This window comes from Amblyomma maculatum, chromosome 6, assembly GCF_055883805.1.
Source record: "Amblyomma maculatum isolate TAMU_Amacu chromosome 6, ASM5588380v1, whole genome shotgun sequence".
In the NCBI taxonomy this organism is placed as follows: Eukaryota; Metazoa; Arthropoda; class Arachnida; order Ixodida; family Ixodidae; genus Amblyomma; species Amblyomma maculatum.
The window spans coordinates 179,240,475-179,257,289 of record NC_139349.1 but is presented as its reverse complement, the minus strand read 5'-3'; positions in this window follow the sequence as shown (position 1 = coordinate 179,257,289).

Sequence of the window (16,815 nt, the reverse complement as noted above, 5' to 3'; positions counted from 1 at the left end):
AAAATATGATTTAGGTCTTTTACAAATTTGAAAGTTATTCATGCATCTGTACAATTAATTCCCGTCTAACAGAAGCTGTACAGTGTAACTTTCACTGTCAATTTATTCTCCCTGGAAGTATGGCAAACTTTGAATTCTGCTGCAGGTAATTGAGAGAGAATGAGACCCACCCAATATTAGAACTTCAGTGCAATCACAATTTGCTACTGCAGCAAAATAATGCCTGAAGGCAATGCAGCTTTTGACTGACAAAACCTGGTAGTCGTCTTACACCCTCTATACTAGTGTTGTGGCCGATGTCAATGTGCACGCTGATATCATCCGCATAGCACGAAGATGTTAAGTATGCGACTTATGCATTAAGCAGCTCTGTGCATGGAGTCATTCTGTTCGAAGGAGCCATAAACTACAAGTCCACTTCTGTCAATGGCTCTCAGTTGTTTTCCCACAACACGCCACGTGCCAAACTTCCTGCAAGTGCCGCAAAACTACTCTATAACTTCATTTGCTAACTGTAAAATTTCCAACACTTACTCAAGAGTCAAGCTGTGGAAGTTTCGGCGTACTGGCCTTTCGAAGAACGTCTTTCTTTTTTTTTTTTGGTTGTCACATTTCAGCACATGTAAAATGTTAGTGTCAAAGCATTTTGGAGAGGTTTACTGTGTGGAGGTGGTGATGATGGTATCAGTGAAGTCAATTTTTTTTTATTATATTTGCACACTATACAACACTCACCTAATGCAAGTGGGTAAAAAAAAACTAGCAAATAAAACTTTGAGTGCTGGTATGGTGATTGTTCTGGCAGCAAGCGGAGACAGGCTATAACAAGAGTTGTCGGGCTAGTTAGTGATCGTCTGCAGAAGCCAGTCCTGCTCTGTGTGTTTTTCTCTTCTGTGTCGTTTTTTAGTGCATTTTCCCACGGCTTCTGCAGGAGACAGGCTACTTCACTGCATGCAATTTCACTTAGCACAGAGTCCTCCGAAATGAGATTGTTTTTGTACTTATTTACTGCATTTCTTGTGGCATTCCTTATGTATTTATGTTTTGAAGTGCTGCACTCGCTGAAGGTCATACCTGGCTAATAAAACAAGCAAATGTGTCCAGACAGCGTTTTTTTTTTTTTTGCCGTTACTTCACATCAATGTGCATGCGCTTTCCATTTAGCAAGTTCGCACTATCAGATGATGCGTGCTTTCTCATTTACTCGTGCATGGAATTAAGCAAACCAGTAATTTGCATGGTGAAACGTCATGCTCATGCGCACCTTCTACGAAAACAAGAAAAATATGAAAACCAGCGATGTTGCGTTCGCGCTAACGTGGCACAATATCGACACTGTAGACAGTGTAGATGATCGCAAGTAAGTAACGTTAAAGGGGACGCTTTCTTTTATTAACACTGCCTTCCGCAATAGATTTCATTACAGCATTTCTTGCTCGAGAAAATGAAAAACAGGTGGCCGCTTGTTCAAGTTATGTCGCCTTTCGCTCAAGGTTCTTACCTTGTGTTCTCGACTAGCAGTCCATGGTCAAGAAGCATTTGGAGTAAATGCGGATGATCTGTAACACCCAGACGGCTGCTTCAACTACGTAGTCGCCGCCGGGATCTCGCCAGATGCTCTCAAGAGCAGTCGGCATCGGCACGCACCGCCCGCAGCTGCACCTGTTCGAAAGCTTCGGTTAGCGATTGCACTCTCGCAACGGTCAAACGTAGGCTAGGCTGCAAGACTCGGACATACATACCAATGCGTAGTTCCGAAACGGCTGGGATCGGGAGGCTGACAGTCGGGGCTTCTGCAAGCCGGAGTTGTGCCGCGGTTACCGCGGCCTCTCGACACAAGTGTTACTGTACCCGTCGCTCGCAGGGCCTATCTTCGCCGACCTGGCACCCGAAAAGTTGCGTCGGCGTAAGGCTCAAAGCCCATGATGTAACCATGTTTTAACAGTAGCGACTATATTCTAGTTCACTATAGCAGCACAGCGACGCTGGTACCCACAGATGAACCTAGGCGTCGGCCATATTAAAAAACCCTGTATGAGCGTAGAGTAGGGCACAATTAGAACCTCTAAAATACACCGAGCTCGGTCAACTTTGGCTCAGCAGGCTCCGGCAACGGGAGCTTCTCATTGACTTAGCGCTATGACGTATCTGTTGAGTTGAGGGGGACGCGAGCTAGGAAACCAAAATTCTGTTTTTGTCGCTATTAAATCAACGAATCGAGGTATATTATATGATGCAGGACAAGGATTCCATTTAACCAAGCCGTGCAAAATTTCCGGAAAACGTTTCACGACCCCTTTAAGTTTCGAAGCCCCTGTCCAAGCTGTTACCCACCATGCTCATTTAGGGAGGCGATGGTCTGTTCAGCTACTGGCCTCAGAAAGGGTTCTCCTCTCAAAAGCCGTGCTCGGATGCGCTGACCGGCGTTCTGTTGAGGCGTGCCAGCTGGACACCTTGGAGCACTACTCGCAGTCAAGTGAGGTTACAGCACGTTTACTGCAACTCGCCTCTTCTCTCCGAAATCCCCCCTGATACCTTATTAAATAGCCTCGTTAAAGAGCAGCTCTATCAATTTTGGACAATTTCACGATATTCAAAAATTCAAATCTACCAATGATAATCCAGTCGGAGAAGAAGATAGCACTAAAAAAGCGAATACATTGAATGATTATTTTGCTTCGATATTAACCAAGGATAATGGTATAGTTCCTCCTCTTAGTAAACAGACAACAAAAAATATTGGACCTCTAAATGTCACTGAGAGCGGGATACTGAACCTGCTACTAAATCTGGAAACTAAGAAGGGGCCAGGGCGAGATAAAATCTCAAATTCCTTTTTGCACAGGTATGCCGAGTGGGTATCCAAATCCCTACATATAATTTTTATTAAATCCCTCTCAACTTGTGTTCTGACAAATGAATGGAAAATAGCCAAAATAATACCGGTACACAAATCAGGAAACAAGTCAGATGTTACTAATTACAGGCCCATCTCCATCACCTGCACGGCGTTTAAAATCCTCGAGCATTTATTCCATAAGCACATAAATGTTTTTATCGAAACTAACAACATATTGTCTTCATTCCAACATGGCTTCCGTCATAGGGTTTTCAACCGTATTTGAGTTATTAGAATTAGTGCACAGCTTATCTCAAACCATAGACAACCAGAAACAAACAGATCTAATACTATTAGACTTTTCAAAGGCGTTTGATCGGGTGTCGCACACTAAGCTTGTTAACAAATTACAATCGACGCTAGCCCAAGGCGCTATAGTTAAGTGGATTAGTAAGTACTTAACCGACAGGACACAGTTTGTACAAATTAATGATCAAACGTATAATATAGTTCCCGTTGCATCAGGCATACCCCAAGGCTGCTTCTTGGCCCCTGTATTAGTCTTAATTTTCATCAATGATATAGGAACTAATCTTAACGTTAACATACGGCTTTTCGCCGATGACTGCCTTATATATCGAGAAATCAACTCATTCGATGACCACAGAGCTCTGAACAGTGCACTAGAAACTATTAGCAACTGGTGCACTGACTGGCAGATGACACTTAATGCAACGAAATCTGCTGTCATGTCAATAACTAGAAAGAAGCATAAATCAAGATTTCAGTACACTATAAATGGCACCCCTATCACTGCAGTTAATGAACATAAATACTTAGGCCTATTAATAACCTGTGACCTCAGATGGAACGCCCACATCAATTATATAACCTCAACTGCACTAAAACGACTTTCTTTATCAGGCGGCGTCTTAAAATAGCTCCCTATAAAACTAAGTTACTAGCCTACAATACACTGTTTCGCTCTTCCCTCGAATATGCAAATGTCGTATAGTTTCCTTTTACCAATCAAGACAAAAATAAAATTGAAGCAGTACAAAGGAATGCAGTAAGGTTCCTATTTAATAAATACAGAGCAACTGACTCACCAACTGAAATAATGAAAAGACAGAAAATAACCACACTCCAATCACGAGCTAAAATCGCACGCCTCAAATCCTGTACCAACTACTTCATCGACACTTACAAGTTGATCCTGCTGAATACATCGCTTTCTCTGCAACTAGACCGACACGTAATAAGTATTCAAATACGCTAACTCAATATGACTTCCACACTGACTGCTTCAAATACTCATTCTTCCCTTTAGCCACAAGAGAATTCAATAGCCTGAGTTCATCTATTACTAATTTATCTTCGTTTACTAAGTTTGCAATCGCAGTGGAAGGATATTTAACTTATTAGAAAAAAGTTCTTTTATGATCATATTCTCGGTATGCCGCCCGTTCGATTCTGTTCTTGTTCTGTTCCTTGTGATTTACGCGTATACATGTGAAAATAGTACGTTTATTTTTTTCTTCTCTTAGTGTAGTGTCGTAATAGATGTATAATTCTTGTTCATATCTGCCTCATATTTGTGTTCGTTTGTATAATATGTTTCACCATTTTTGTACCCTATGCATTTTGCATTCCTGATTTGCTTTCTACATATGATCATGTCACTGTGTGTTCCTTGTATGCTCTATATACACTTCTCTGTACTAACATATACCCAACTGCAACAATCCCGAATGGGAGTAGCAGTATCTGTAAATAAAAAAAAAATAAAATCTACATGGTTTGTAGGTTATGATGCAAAGTGTTTTTGCGCAAGCATTCAAACTGAGGAAGTAAATTGACAATTAAACCTCAAGCTTGCCCTCACCGCATTGAAGTTCTTCGGCCAAGCTCGGTGACGACTTCACGGATGGCAATATTCCTTAAGCTCGTTTCTTCGCCCACATCCTTATATGCTTTTTCTGACGGTGCTAATCAACATTTCTAGAGCTTCGCTTTACTGCTTCAAACCAAGTGTGCATATGCAGGAAACGTACAGGTACCGTCAAAGACTTCATCATGCGTTCAACCCGTCGCTGTGCAGTACGGAGAAGCCTGAGAGCTTCGCGGTTTTAAATGCTAACTGCGCTATTGTTTCGAAAGCTACCGCCAAGATATTTCGCAGGCTTAAACTGCAAGGTATATTCATTCAATCAGTCATAGTTAATCGAAATCTGAAACTGGGGCTGCCTACCTTTATACAAAAACCACCACGCTGAGCCAATGGCGAAGAAGTAAACTCTCTGAGCCAGGCCAATAGGCTGAAGCATAGTTCCTCGTCACACCTGTAGTGCTGTACGCACAAATTCACGGGTGCGTATTCCACGTGCGCCAGCGCCAGAAAGCCCGGGTCCTGTGGGAATAAGCTTCCTAGCATTCGCTGCTCCTTTACGCAAGAGCCTAGCCCGCGCGCGCGCACGCACACACGCACACACACACACCGCAGATGATCTCCGAACCTCAGGTCGGGAATACTGCTGCTCGCCTTTGCCGACGCGCGGACATCCGGAGTCGTCTGACGGGTGGCGTTGCGTCGGCGACTTGAAATCCGCACCAGCCAGATATTCCGCGATCCAGGGCCATGGAAAACGAACGTAAAGGTACGCACCGCGCGCCGCCTCTCAAGTGAACACAACACCTCCGCTGCGCTCTGGACGAGCAGGCGCCAGTCCAGAAGCCGGCGGTGTGGTACGTCGCGCTGATGAGCGTAGCATCTTCCCACTAAGAATGCTGCATAAGTCTTTATACTGCAGCCCCACACCCCACACACGCAAACAACATGACGTGGCTGGCGTCAGGGTCAATAGCTCCAGCCATCCGCGCACACACGCAATGACAAAGCATAAAGCATCCCTCGATGCGCTAAACTCCATTTAGTTGGCCGCCACAAGCCTTGACATAGCATCTGTGTTCGCATTTTGAGTGCCCCTTTTGTGTTCGATCGTGAGATTGAACCTTTGGAGAGCGAGAACAGAGCGAGTTAGCCTGGCACTATGCGGGCTGGTAAGCATATGATACTTGAGGGGATTGTGGTCCGTTACCTCAGGCAACTGAGCACAAAATAGCCAAGCCTCGAGCTTAACAAGTGCCCATATTATCACGTAGGCTTCTTTCTCGGTTGTGGCCCACCTAGTCTGGACCGGACGGAGCTTCCTGCTTAAAAATACGATCGGGCGTTCGTTCCCCTCCTCGTGGCACTGTGGGAGACATGCTCCTACGGCGTAGGTGGAGGCATGGGTGGCTAGGATAAACTCCTTATTAGCATCTCGTGCATACAGCGATGTTGCGCGCCCTAAGCACTCTTTAATGCCATCGAACGCCTTCTGTGCCTCATTGTCCCTAGGTAGCCGATAAAGGGTTCAGCCTTTTCATCAGGTTAGTCAACGGGAGTACAATACGGGAGTAGTCAGGAACCTACTGTCTATAGTAGTTCGCCAACTCGAGAAAAAGCCTCAATTTGCCGCTTTGTCTAAGGCGGGGGAATCTCCTACATAGCCCTGAATTTTATAGGATTCACGCTGTGCTTACCCGATCCTACTATATGACAAAGAAACTCCACTTCCCCTCTTGCGAATCGGCCCTTTGCTGCATTCACAGTGAATCCTGCAGCCGCTACAGAGCTAAGAACGTTGTCGATGTGCCTCAGATGATCCTCCCACATCTCGGAAAATATGGCCAGATCATCACTGCAAGCCCAGGAATACTCTTTGTGTGGTGCTAGTACCTCGTTAATGATTCGCTGGAACGTGGAGCTAGCGTTCCGGAGCCCGAAGGGCAAAACTATCCAAGCGTATGGCCCTACCGGCGTTACGAACGCCGTCAATGCTTGAGACTGGTCATCTAGATGTATTTGCCAATATCCCATCAGCATGTTATTGAGGGTGATGTTACACACCTTTGCCACCTGGAACAAAAGCTCCGAAGGTATGTTCATGAAGAATGCGTCCAGATTCCTAATACTATTGAGCCTACGATAGTCGCAGCAGGCCATTATGCCGCCGTCCTTCTTAGATACACAAACAACGGGATGGGCAGGGGCGCTCTCTACCGGGAATATCATGCCCCACTCACGCAGTAGGTAAATGACATGGATTTTGTAAAATTACAGAGTGTTCAGTGCAGCGGCTGATGTCTTCACGAAGCAACATTGCGAAATCAGCGACATTAGAGGAAAAACTGCTGGAGACAAAGAAGAATTAAATAATGTCAGGCAAGCCGCGCTTGCTATTTGCAGTTATGGTGGGTTTTTGTTAATGAAATAAAACTCGAAGAAGATTGGGGCAATAGTCATCGATTATATTCGTGTGTTGATAATTTTCTGGGGCTTTATTTGATCGCAGTAATGCATTCCGTCTTAGAAGGCGCAGTTTTATTTGAAATTGGTTACTTCTTTTCTGTAACGTGTTCAACGCTGCTGAAAAGCTGGCTTGGAAGCTGGACACTTACCGGGAACGGCATGGTGCTAGGTATTACCGTCTGGTAACGTTTCTTAGTTATGTACAGGAATAAAAAAAAATTTCGACAGTACTCGTCATGGCAAAAGAACTGACTATTCATTTATCTTTAGACCTTTTTCTGTACTTTGTAACACCTGTCATGAGAGTAAAGGTAATGTCTTAGAAAATGCTAGCATTGACCGCGTCCTTTTTTTTCTGCGCTTATTTCGCATCCTGTTAGTATTCGAGAGCATGTGCACAAAATCCAGGCTTTGTTTCGTTGCAGTGTCCCTCTTACCGCATCTTATGAGACAGGTAGGGAAAATAAGTGGGGCAGTTTTCCCACTCATTTTCATATGCTGAACTTTGGTTTAGTGGGTTTGGATGCATCGGTGGTAGTTCGAGCACTCAGGTCTCTTGCCATATAACCATGTGCGTGTTATAAAGAAATGCGCATTCGCGGAATATACTGAGCTCATTTTGCCGACTATGGTCGCTGCGTACTCCGCTTTGTGACAGCGCTTTCAAGGGCGAGTCCCCCAAATAATGTCCTCAGCTTAAGTAAAACAATTTCTGTCAGCCACCAGGTTTCAGCCGTATAGGCGACTGCCGGTAAGATGCAACTGTATTATACTTGCCGGTAAGCAGCTATTCACATCTTCGAGTAATTGCCAAAGGCGCTCTGTCCCAATGTTGTTCCCCTTGGTATTTTTATTTGTCTAGATCTGCGATTTATACCTGCCGTAAGTAGTAATGTTCGTCTGTTGTTTCCAGTGCTTCGCTACCTATTGTAAATTGCTGACGCTTTCCGAGGCTGCTTAACGTCACATTGTACATATTGTGAGCCCTCCACAGATCATCTTTCATTTGTACATACCATGATCTTTCTTTTGTACATACCATCGTCATCGTGCCGCGGCGCCGGATTCGGCACGCGCCTGGGTTCTCCATCGGATTAAACGCTGACCCGGCATACCTTGTCTTGCCGTCACGACGTTGCCGTTTCGACCTGGCCTTCTTTCACAAGTGGTGGAGGTGCGGGGTGGTAGCGAAGCCGGGCTGCAATTGGAAGGACTGCACCTGTTCGAGGCGTTACCATTTCGTAATATTGGAATCAACACTTGGTGGATTCTGGACAACTAGGGTGCTATAAGGCATAGAATTGATTCCTTTCAAGACATGGTGTACGCGTTCAGGTTCCGGCATGGTGGGACTAATATCCCGACAGAGTGCAAGCACGACCTCTGTGTAGGACGCATATGAATCATCGGTACCTTGAAGGCGGGTAGCGAGCTTGTTCCTGGCGATCTCAGTCCGAACAGCCGGGTCGGTGAAGTACTGTCGGAACTGCTGCTTGAAGGTGGGCCAGTTTGGGGTGTGGGGCCCGTGGTTGATAAACTAATTTCTGGTGACCTCAATAAGGAAGAAAGAAACGCTGAGGAAATTTAAAGCATCATCCCACCGGTTTTAAGCACTAGCCATCCACGTCTTCGTCGCGACGACCAGCGAACAGCGGTGGGCCGCGTTGTCGTGTGGGCACCGTCGGAGGCGGCGGTGTAGCCGAGGTAGAGGGTCCGGCCGGATCGGGACATGACGTAGGTAGCTGTTGCTAAACGGCGACTGGAACGTAGCTCCAGGGAGAGGCAGGGCACAAGGCAGCAAGGTGATCGAGTTTCACCTCCACCACTTGCGAAAGAAGGGAAAGATGTCTACCCGATGCCGTGTATTGATGACGCCCTTGAATCTCTCCAAAGCGCCGAATATTTCTCGACCTTGAACCTCCATTCAGGTTATTGGCAACTACCTATGTACGAGGACGACAAAGAAAAAACAGCTTTCGTAACCCGCGATGGACTTTCCAAGTTTAATGTTATGCCTTTCAGCATTTGTGACGTGCCGGCAACATTTGAAAGAATGATCGATACTGTACTTCGTGGCCTAAAATGGAGAATCTGTTTATGTTACATGGATGACATTGCTATCTTTTCGTCAACTTTTACCGATCATTTCACGCTCCTGAATTAAGCCCTCACGTGTCTTGCTTCAGCCGGCATTCAGCTCAAACCCAAGAAGTGCCAAGTTGCAGAGAAGGAAAATAAATATTGGGATATCTGGTTATCCATGACGGCATTCATCCAGATCTTGAAAACATAATCGCGGCGTTGAACTTTCCTGCAGTTTTGGCTGAGGTTGATCTTGGGGTCCATGCTCAGTCTTGCTGGAGCCCGACCCATTCTAGAATTTGCCTTCCCGTCTCGGATTGACAGAGTCTCTCCATTTGAGCTATTCTTGCGGCTTCCATTATTTCCTCCCATGTGTTGTGTACCAGGATGGTAGCTTGGGCGAGTTGGTGACGGTTTCCTTGCAACATAGCGCTAAACAGACAGGGACACAGCGAGTACGAGTGTGTGTATCCCCATTCCCAGAGAGTGTGTACCCCCCTTCCCAGCAGTCTGGTCGTGGAGGTGCAGCTAGGAAGGCTGAGTGCGCTTTTGATGCTCTTCCTTATTACGGCGTCTATTTGTTCCTTTTCCCTTACTGCCAGATTGAGGTAGGGTGCTGCATATCTTACCCTACTGATTATATAAGCCTTTACTAGTCTTAGCAGGCTCTTTTCTTTGAGTCTGTTTTTGAGAGAGACCTTTCTGATGAGACCAGTTACTTGTGCAGCGTAGTTCTCTAGTTTGGCTATCAGGGACCCGTTTCTATCGTCTGCCTAGATGATGAGTCCGAGGATCCTAATCTGATAACCTCGGGCACGTTTTCACCATCCACTGTGATTTCGAAGGTTGGCTTCTCCTTTTTGTTCGTGTAGATTAGTAGCTCTGATTTTTGCCGTGAACACTTTTAGGCCCATATTTTCCGCGTACTCTGTGACCATTCTAGCCGCGCGCTGGAGTTTCTCCTGTATTTGTGCGTCCGAACTCGTGTTTAACGAGATGTTGCTATCATCTGCGTAGAGGCTAAACTTGATTTCTGGTATTGTTTTTCGCAGGGAGGGGAGGTTAATCATTGCTATGTTGAAGAGCAATGGCGAGAGCGCCGAACCTTGTGGTGTGCCTCTGCCTGTTGTCCTGATGATTGGGGATTCTGTCTCTAGGAATTTTAGCTTGAGTCTGAGAGAAAGCTGCTCACGTGCCAAGAAACATGAGCCCCATTCACAACAAAGAGAGAAGAGAAGCCAGAGCCAAAGCCATCGAAAAGAAGATAAGCAAGCTTAACCTGAACTCCGTGGCGCACACTGACACAGCCACCGGGAAATCAGGAGCTGCAGTCGCAGCAATGGTGAACAGAGCCGGAGCCCCTCTAATCACGGCGTCTATAAAAACAAGAAATGCAGTCATCGTTGAAGAGGTAGTAATTGCGCTATCCTGCGTCGGCACAAAAGCTAAATTGATTATAAGCAATAGCAAAACAGCCATTTGGAACTTGACAAAAGGAAGAGTGTCATCCGCGGCTAAGAAAATTCTCTAATCCAGGGAGATTATACGAAGGATCACAATAAAATGGACCCGAAGCCACGAATCGGTGTCTGGAAACGAAGCGGCTCAAGCGCTCGCCCGAAATATCTACCACCGGACGAACGTCGAGCAGGTCGACAACCCGGAACCCGAGGAGAGGTTAAACACCTACCACGAGATCTGTGAATACTACAAACTAAACTGAAAAACATTCTCCACTCCACATAAAGAGCTAAACAACGAAGAGGCCAAAAGTCTTCGCAGACTACAGGCCGGAAATTACCCCAACCCGGTATGGCTGCACCATTTAAAAGTAGATGAAAGACAACACGAAAACTGTAAACACTGCGGACAGAGAGGTACACTAGATCACATAATGCGGCTATGCCCCTTTTCGCCGGGGGCAGTGGCCAACATTCATGACACGGAATCTTGGGAAAACCTTCTCCAAAGCGATACCATTGAGACCCAAAAAGAAGTCGTCCACCTGGCGGCTGAGGCCGCGAATAATCATTGTATTCTTGCGCGCTTCTAGTCGCGGAGTCCCAGCCCCCTATTCGGGTCTGCGTACCTGGGTGGGGTAGTAGGGGAAACTGCTCTATCGGCGGCCATAAAGTTTCAAATAATAATAATAACTGAACTTCCCTCGTCCGCAACGGACTACAGATTTGAGCAGTTCCCTCGGCCTGGCGTCATATTTCTGGCTATTTATAAGGCATTTTGCAACTATTGCTGCGCCACTTCATGAACTATTTAAAGCGCGCAGCCCTTTCGCGTGGACTGAAGAGTGCAACACTGCTTTTAGCGACCTAAAGCACGCCCTCACATCAGATCTCGTTTTTGGCCACTTCAGCGACAGCGCTCCTACTATCCTGCACACTGATGCCAACCCTATTGCAAAACCCAGTGCCACTGGGTCCCAGCGCCCCAGCGCCATACATACCTGATTATGGTCCCAGTATGGCGCTGGAAACTGAGCGCACTGGGACGCGGCATACTGGCATGCTCCGCACGCTCCGCTTTCGCCCGGAGGAAAAAAGGCCTAGGATAAAAATTAAAAGGTAAAAAGTAACGAAGCTAGTTAGCTACATTAAAAAACCCTAAAAAAGTAAAAAAAGAAAAAGAATGGTACATAGCGCGCTTCGAACTCGGTTACCTCGGCACTTATATTAAATCACTAGCTCTCCAAGCTAACCGCTCGGCCACGCCGACTTTTTTCTTTATTGCCGGACTTTTGCAAGACAACACAAACACACACAAGACATTGATATAATAAGCCTGCCAGGGGCTGGCTTCGTCGTTCTAAAATTCCGTTAGATCCATCAAAAAATCTACCTTTCGCAACCCCTCAGCATTATCACCGACAAGCTTCAGAATCTCGGTATACGAATGGACAGACTCCCGGAAAAAAATTCGTGCAGGACGCGCATCAGGATCACAGTGATATCCTGCCATGCGTGAACACCATATACTGTGGAGGCCCATTAGCACGATTGAATCATATCGAACCCCCTTATCATTTTGCGTGAGTAAGTGCCGTATTCCGTAAGGATTAATAGGTAACTCTATCTTTATGGTTCCTTGAAGTAGGTCCCATAAATTAACCCCTTCCCAAAGTGAAGAAATACATGATCTATCGTTTCTGCCTGTTTACAAATTAAGCAATCTGCACCCCACGGAAGAAATTAACCTTTTTCTTGCAAAAACACTTCTACTGGCAAAGTTCCAGTGTGCAACTTAAAAAAAAAATTTTAGCCGCTTCCGGCACTTTTATTATCTTCAGTAAATTCCTGCCATGGCCTCCCCTCAATATGGCACTATAGATGGGCTCCGGAAGAACAACGTCGCACAAATCTTTGTATAACTTTTTCTTTTTCACAGTTGATAAATATTCTTTTGACAATCTTGCAGAAAGAAATCGCACACTTTGAACAACTTCTCTAAAGTAACCAAAAATACCTCCCGTGTAACATTCGGTTGGCAAAACAAAATCTGGCAGTGCCCGTCCAAGCCTAATTTGGCAGACAGTGAACAAAAATGGATCATGAACGTCCCGCAGGAACAGAAATCTGCTGACAATCTACCGCGAAAAAAAGATGCCCTAAGCCCACGCCGCCATCCTCGACACTTCTAAGTAAATTCGTGCGGCTGCATCTTTGCCCTATTGAAGCCCACACAAAAACCACGAATATCCTATGCAGCTTCTGCATACTCAGTCTTGCAGAGTGTAAAACTTGCATCACATACTACAGCCTAGAAATGAAGAAGAGGTTGCACCCTGTGGCTCTGGCAAAAATTGATAAGCCGGTTCCTTTCCACTTATCTGCCTTTTCCCGCTGTCATCTGTGCATGCTTTCCAATATGTTTCGCTATCACGGTAGCATTCTAGTGGCACGCCAAGGTACTTTGGTGGAGTCGTCACCCAGGACACGCTTGCAAAATTATCAGGAGCACTTTGCTATCTACCATGCCAGAGCCCCAGGGACTTGTACAAGTTTACCCTACTGCCTGTAACTTCGCTAAAGGTTTTTACAGAATCACCAACATTGGTTATACCCTCCTGGTTAACCGTAAAAGTCGCAACATCATCGGCGTACGCCAGCAGCATCACTTCCGCGGCTTGCAAACGAAAATCAGTAATATTCTCCTTGTCGAAAATATTTAAGCAAAGGGTTTCAATGTAAATTCAGAATAAACGAGGGCTGAGAGGGGCAGCCCTGCCGCACAGAACGCTGCACGCTAATGAGGGCCCCCAGATTTCTATTTACGACTAATCTCGTAGTGCAATTTCGGTACGCCGGGGCCACGCCCTCACAAATAACAAAACTGACATTTATATGGTCTATTATACAAAATAGAATTTCATGGGCAACACAGTCAAACGTCTTTTCAAGGTCAAGATGCAGAATGGCCACAAGGCCATTTAGGACCCCCCCCCCCCTCCCCCATCACAACATTCTAATACACTTCTTGTTTTGTGTATATTTGTAATAATGAACCGTCCTTTTATCTCACACGTTTGATGTGGCCCAACGATTTTCTCAATTACTCACTGCAGCTTTTGTGCTAATACCTTCATATAAATTTGGTAATCAACGTTTGTGAGCGCAATTGGTTGGTATGATGTTACTTGTAGTAGCCTGTATTCTTCATCAATTTTGGGTATGATGACTGTGTGGGATTTGCCATACGAAGGAGGCAGTTCGTTTACGCCATAAGCTTCGGTAAACACTACAGTCAGGACTGGCGCTATTTCGAGTTTAAATTCTTTGTAAAATGCCGCACTTCGGCCGTGCGGACCGGGTGTTTTTCTCGGGTTTAAATTGTTTATCGCCAGTTCGACCTCTGATTCAATTGGCAGCTCTAATCTTTGTTTCTTATCTCCATTTAGTCCTGGTAGTATCCCGAGATACCTGTCCTTAAACACTCTAATATCAAAGTCGCGCAATGCAAACAGTGTCTGGAAGTATTGGAAGAATGCTCGCTGAATATGCTCATTGTCATCCGATAAGACACCGCCCGATTCTATATTTCCGATGTGATTTCTATGTGAGTGCGCCTTTTCAATTCCTAACGCTCGTCTTGGCGTTGCCTCCCCTGCAGCTGTATCTTCCGTTCTCGCACGTACAAGCGCACCGCAATAACGCTTTTGCTCTATCAGTTTGATTTTTTGTTTAATCTTCTTTATATCGTCTGTCCATTTGTCAGGCGCTGCACATTCATTTTCAAGCATTTTTTCAAGCAGGGACCTTAAGTTGCATTTAATATATTTCTGTTCGTGGCCAGAGACACTAGATCTACTAACTGCTATTATTTTAAGCTGTTCCTTACAAGTCTCCCATTGCTGCAATGTTCTCAGTGTACTATTAGGGTCTATCTTGGCTATTTTTTTCCGTTGCTGCATCTCTGAAATATTCTTCTTTAATCAACTTGTCATTTAATTTCCACTGGTGCCAATTAAAAGCACTGCCCCGTTTTTGTAATACTATCACACATATTACTAAACAGTAGTCAGAAAAAGAGGCGGGAACATGGTAGCTACTACATTTTGGAATCACATCATGCAAAACATATATGCGGTCAAGACGAGTGTGGTTTTCACGCTGAAAATGTGTGCATTTTACACCGCACGAGCCGTCAAGACATTCAGCCACATCCTCAAGGTTCCACTCCCCCACAATTTTGAACAGTACCTCAGTGGTTACGTCTCTGAATCCGCGCCCACTGGTCTTATCGCGACTACTAAGGACGCAGTTGAAGTTGCCCATAAGAATGAGGTGTTTTTTGAAACTGAGATACTGTTCAATGCTTTCAAAAATGCTGCCCTTTCCTGTGTTTGATTTGGTGCATACAAACATACAATGCGCCACTCAGCGTTGCCGAGAGTGAAATCAACAAAAACACACCTACCCGACAAACATGAGAAACAGGCCTTCACCGCAAGTCCTGGCAGCTTTTTAACTAAAAGGACGCATCCTGCAGAAGTGCCTATTGCGTGACTCACTACAGCATAAAATCTAACGTGAAACGCCGCACCGTGCTCCCGGTCTCTTCCTCACCCTCAATTTTCGTTTCATGTACAGCCAAGAGGTCGATCCCCTCCTCTGTTAAACGTCGGTGCACTTGGCTCTGCTTTTGCTTTCCTGGCAGACCTCTGGCCACTTTCAACGGTGACGCAGGATCCATTTTCGCGAAGTGTAAGGAGGCCGAGAGCATCGTGCTTACCCTCCGCCTCTAGCGTTCTGCTAGACGCCATTCATGACATCCATGGCCTCAGCCTGCTACCGTAGGACCTTGTCGACGGCCTGCCTTTCCGACCGCCGCGGCATGAACATTGAGTGCTGGGCCTGGGGCGTTTTAGCTTTCGGCTCTCCAACGCTGCAAGCTGATGCATTGCTGACCTCGGTGTCGGTCTGGGCGTGTGGTCGCATAGTCGGAGCCGTCACGCCGGTGTTGTGGAGTGTGCTGCACTTCCCATCTCAACGAAATGTCAGCACTGAGGTCTTTTGAGCAGGTTTCTTCGCTAGTCTTTCCACCGTCTGTCTCGAGAGGTAGTGCCGCTTCAGGTGCCCTCCCTCTGCTGGCAGACGTGATGGTGTCCTTGCACCCTACAGAAGGTGTCTCCTCTGTCGTCTTCCCGGACCCCTCGGTACCTTGCCGCTTCTTCCGCCTCTACCACGCCCATTAGAAGTTGCATTAACTCGTCACTCAACCCATGACCCGTGGCCGATGCGTAAGTGCGGACGCATTCGCTGCCCAGATGGCCATAGCGTCTGCACCTTGAACAGCGGAGCAGCTTGCATTCTCGTCGTACGTACATGACCTGTGCTGTGGCAACGCAGGCATTGCATGGGTCGTCCAGGCCCATAACCAGGGATAACTCTCCGCCAACGCATACCTGGTGGGGCAGATCATCGACTTTGAATCCGGGCTACAGCTTCAGGAGGACAGTTCTTGCTGTTGAACCCTTGTCGTTGACGCCCTGAACCAGCCAGCGCTCAAGGGCCACTTCCGTAACCTTTCCAAACGCTGCGAAGGCGGTCAGGATGTCGTCGTCGGCCACGCCCTGAAGCATCCAGTGCAGCCTGAGCTTCACCTGCTGGTCTTCGGGATCTATAATAAGACATCGACGTTTTTTTACTTCTAGTTGCTTGACTGCAAGAAGCTTCTTGGCTGCTTCGGAAGTTCTCAGTGTAACCGCCCTGACATGGTTGATTTCGTACGCCCCCAAAGTGACCACGTATCGGAGCGTTTCAGTCTCGTCCAGAGCGTCCAGGAAATCTTCAATTATAAAAGGCCTCGCTCGCACGTCGCCATGGGGAAACACGGTATTTAAAACAACACGTCCGGTGGGCAATGTTGGGAAAATGATCTGGTAATTCTTATCTTCACAATCTTCAAACCTGTTTCCGCGGCCAGCAAGAACAGCCGCTCCGCTGGAGCCCATTCTACCTGCTTCCGCACTCGGTGGTGGCCGGAAGTAGAAGCTGTCGGCCAGATTTCTGCATTTAATGTCATGACC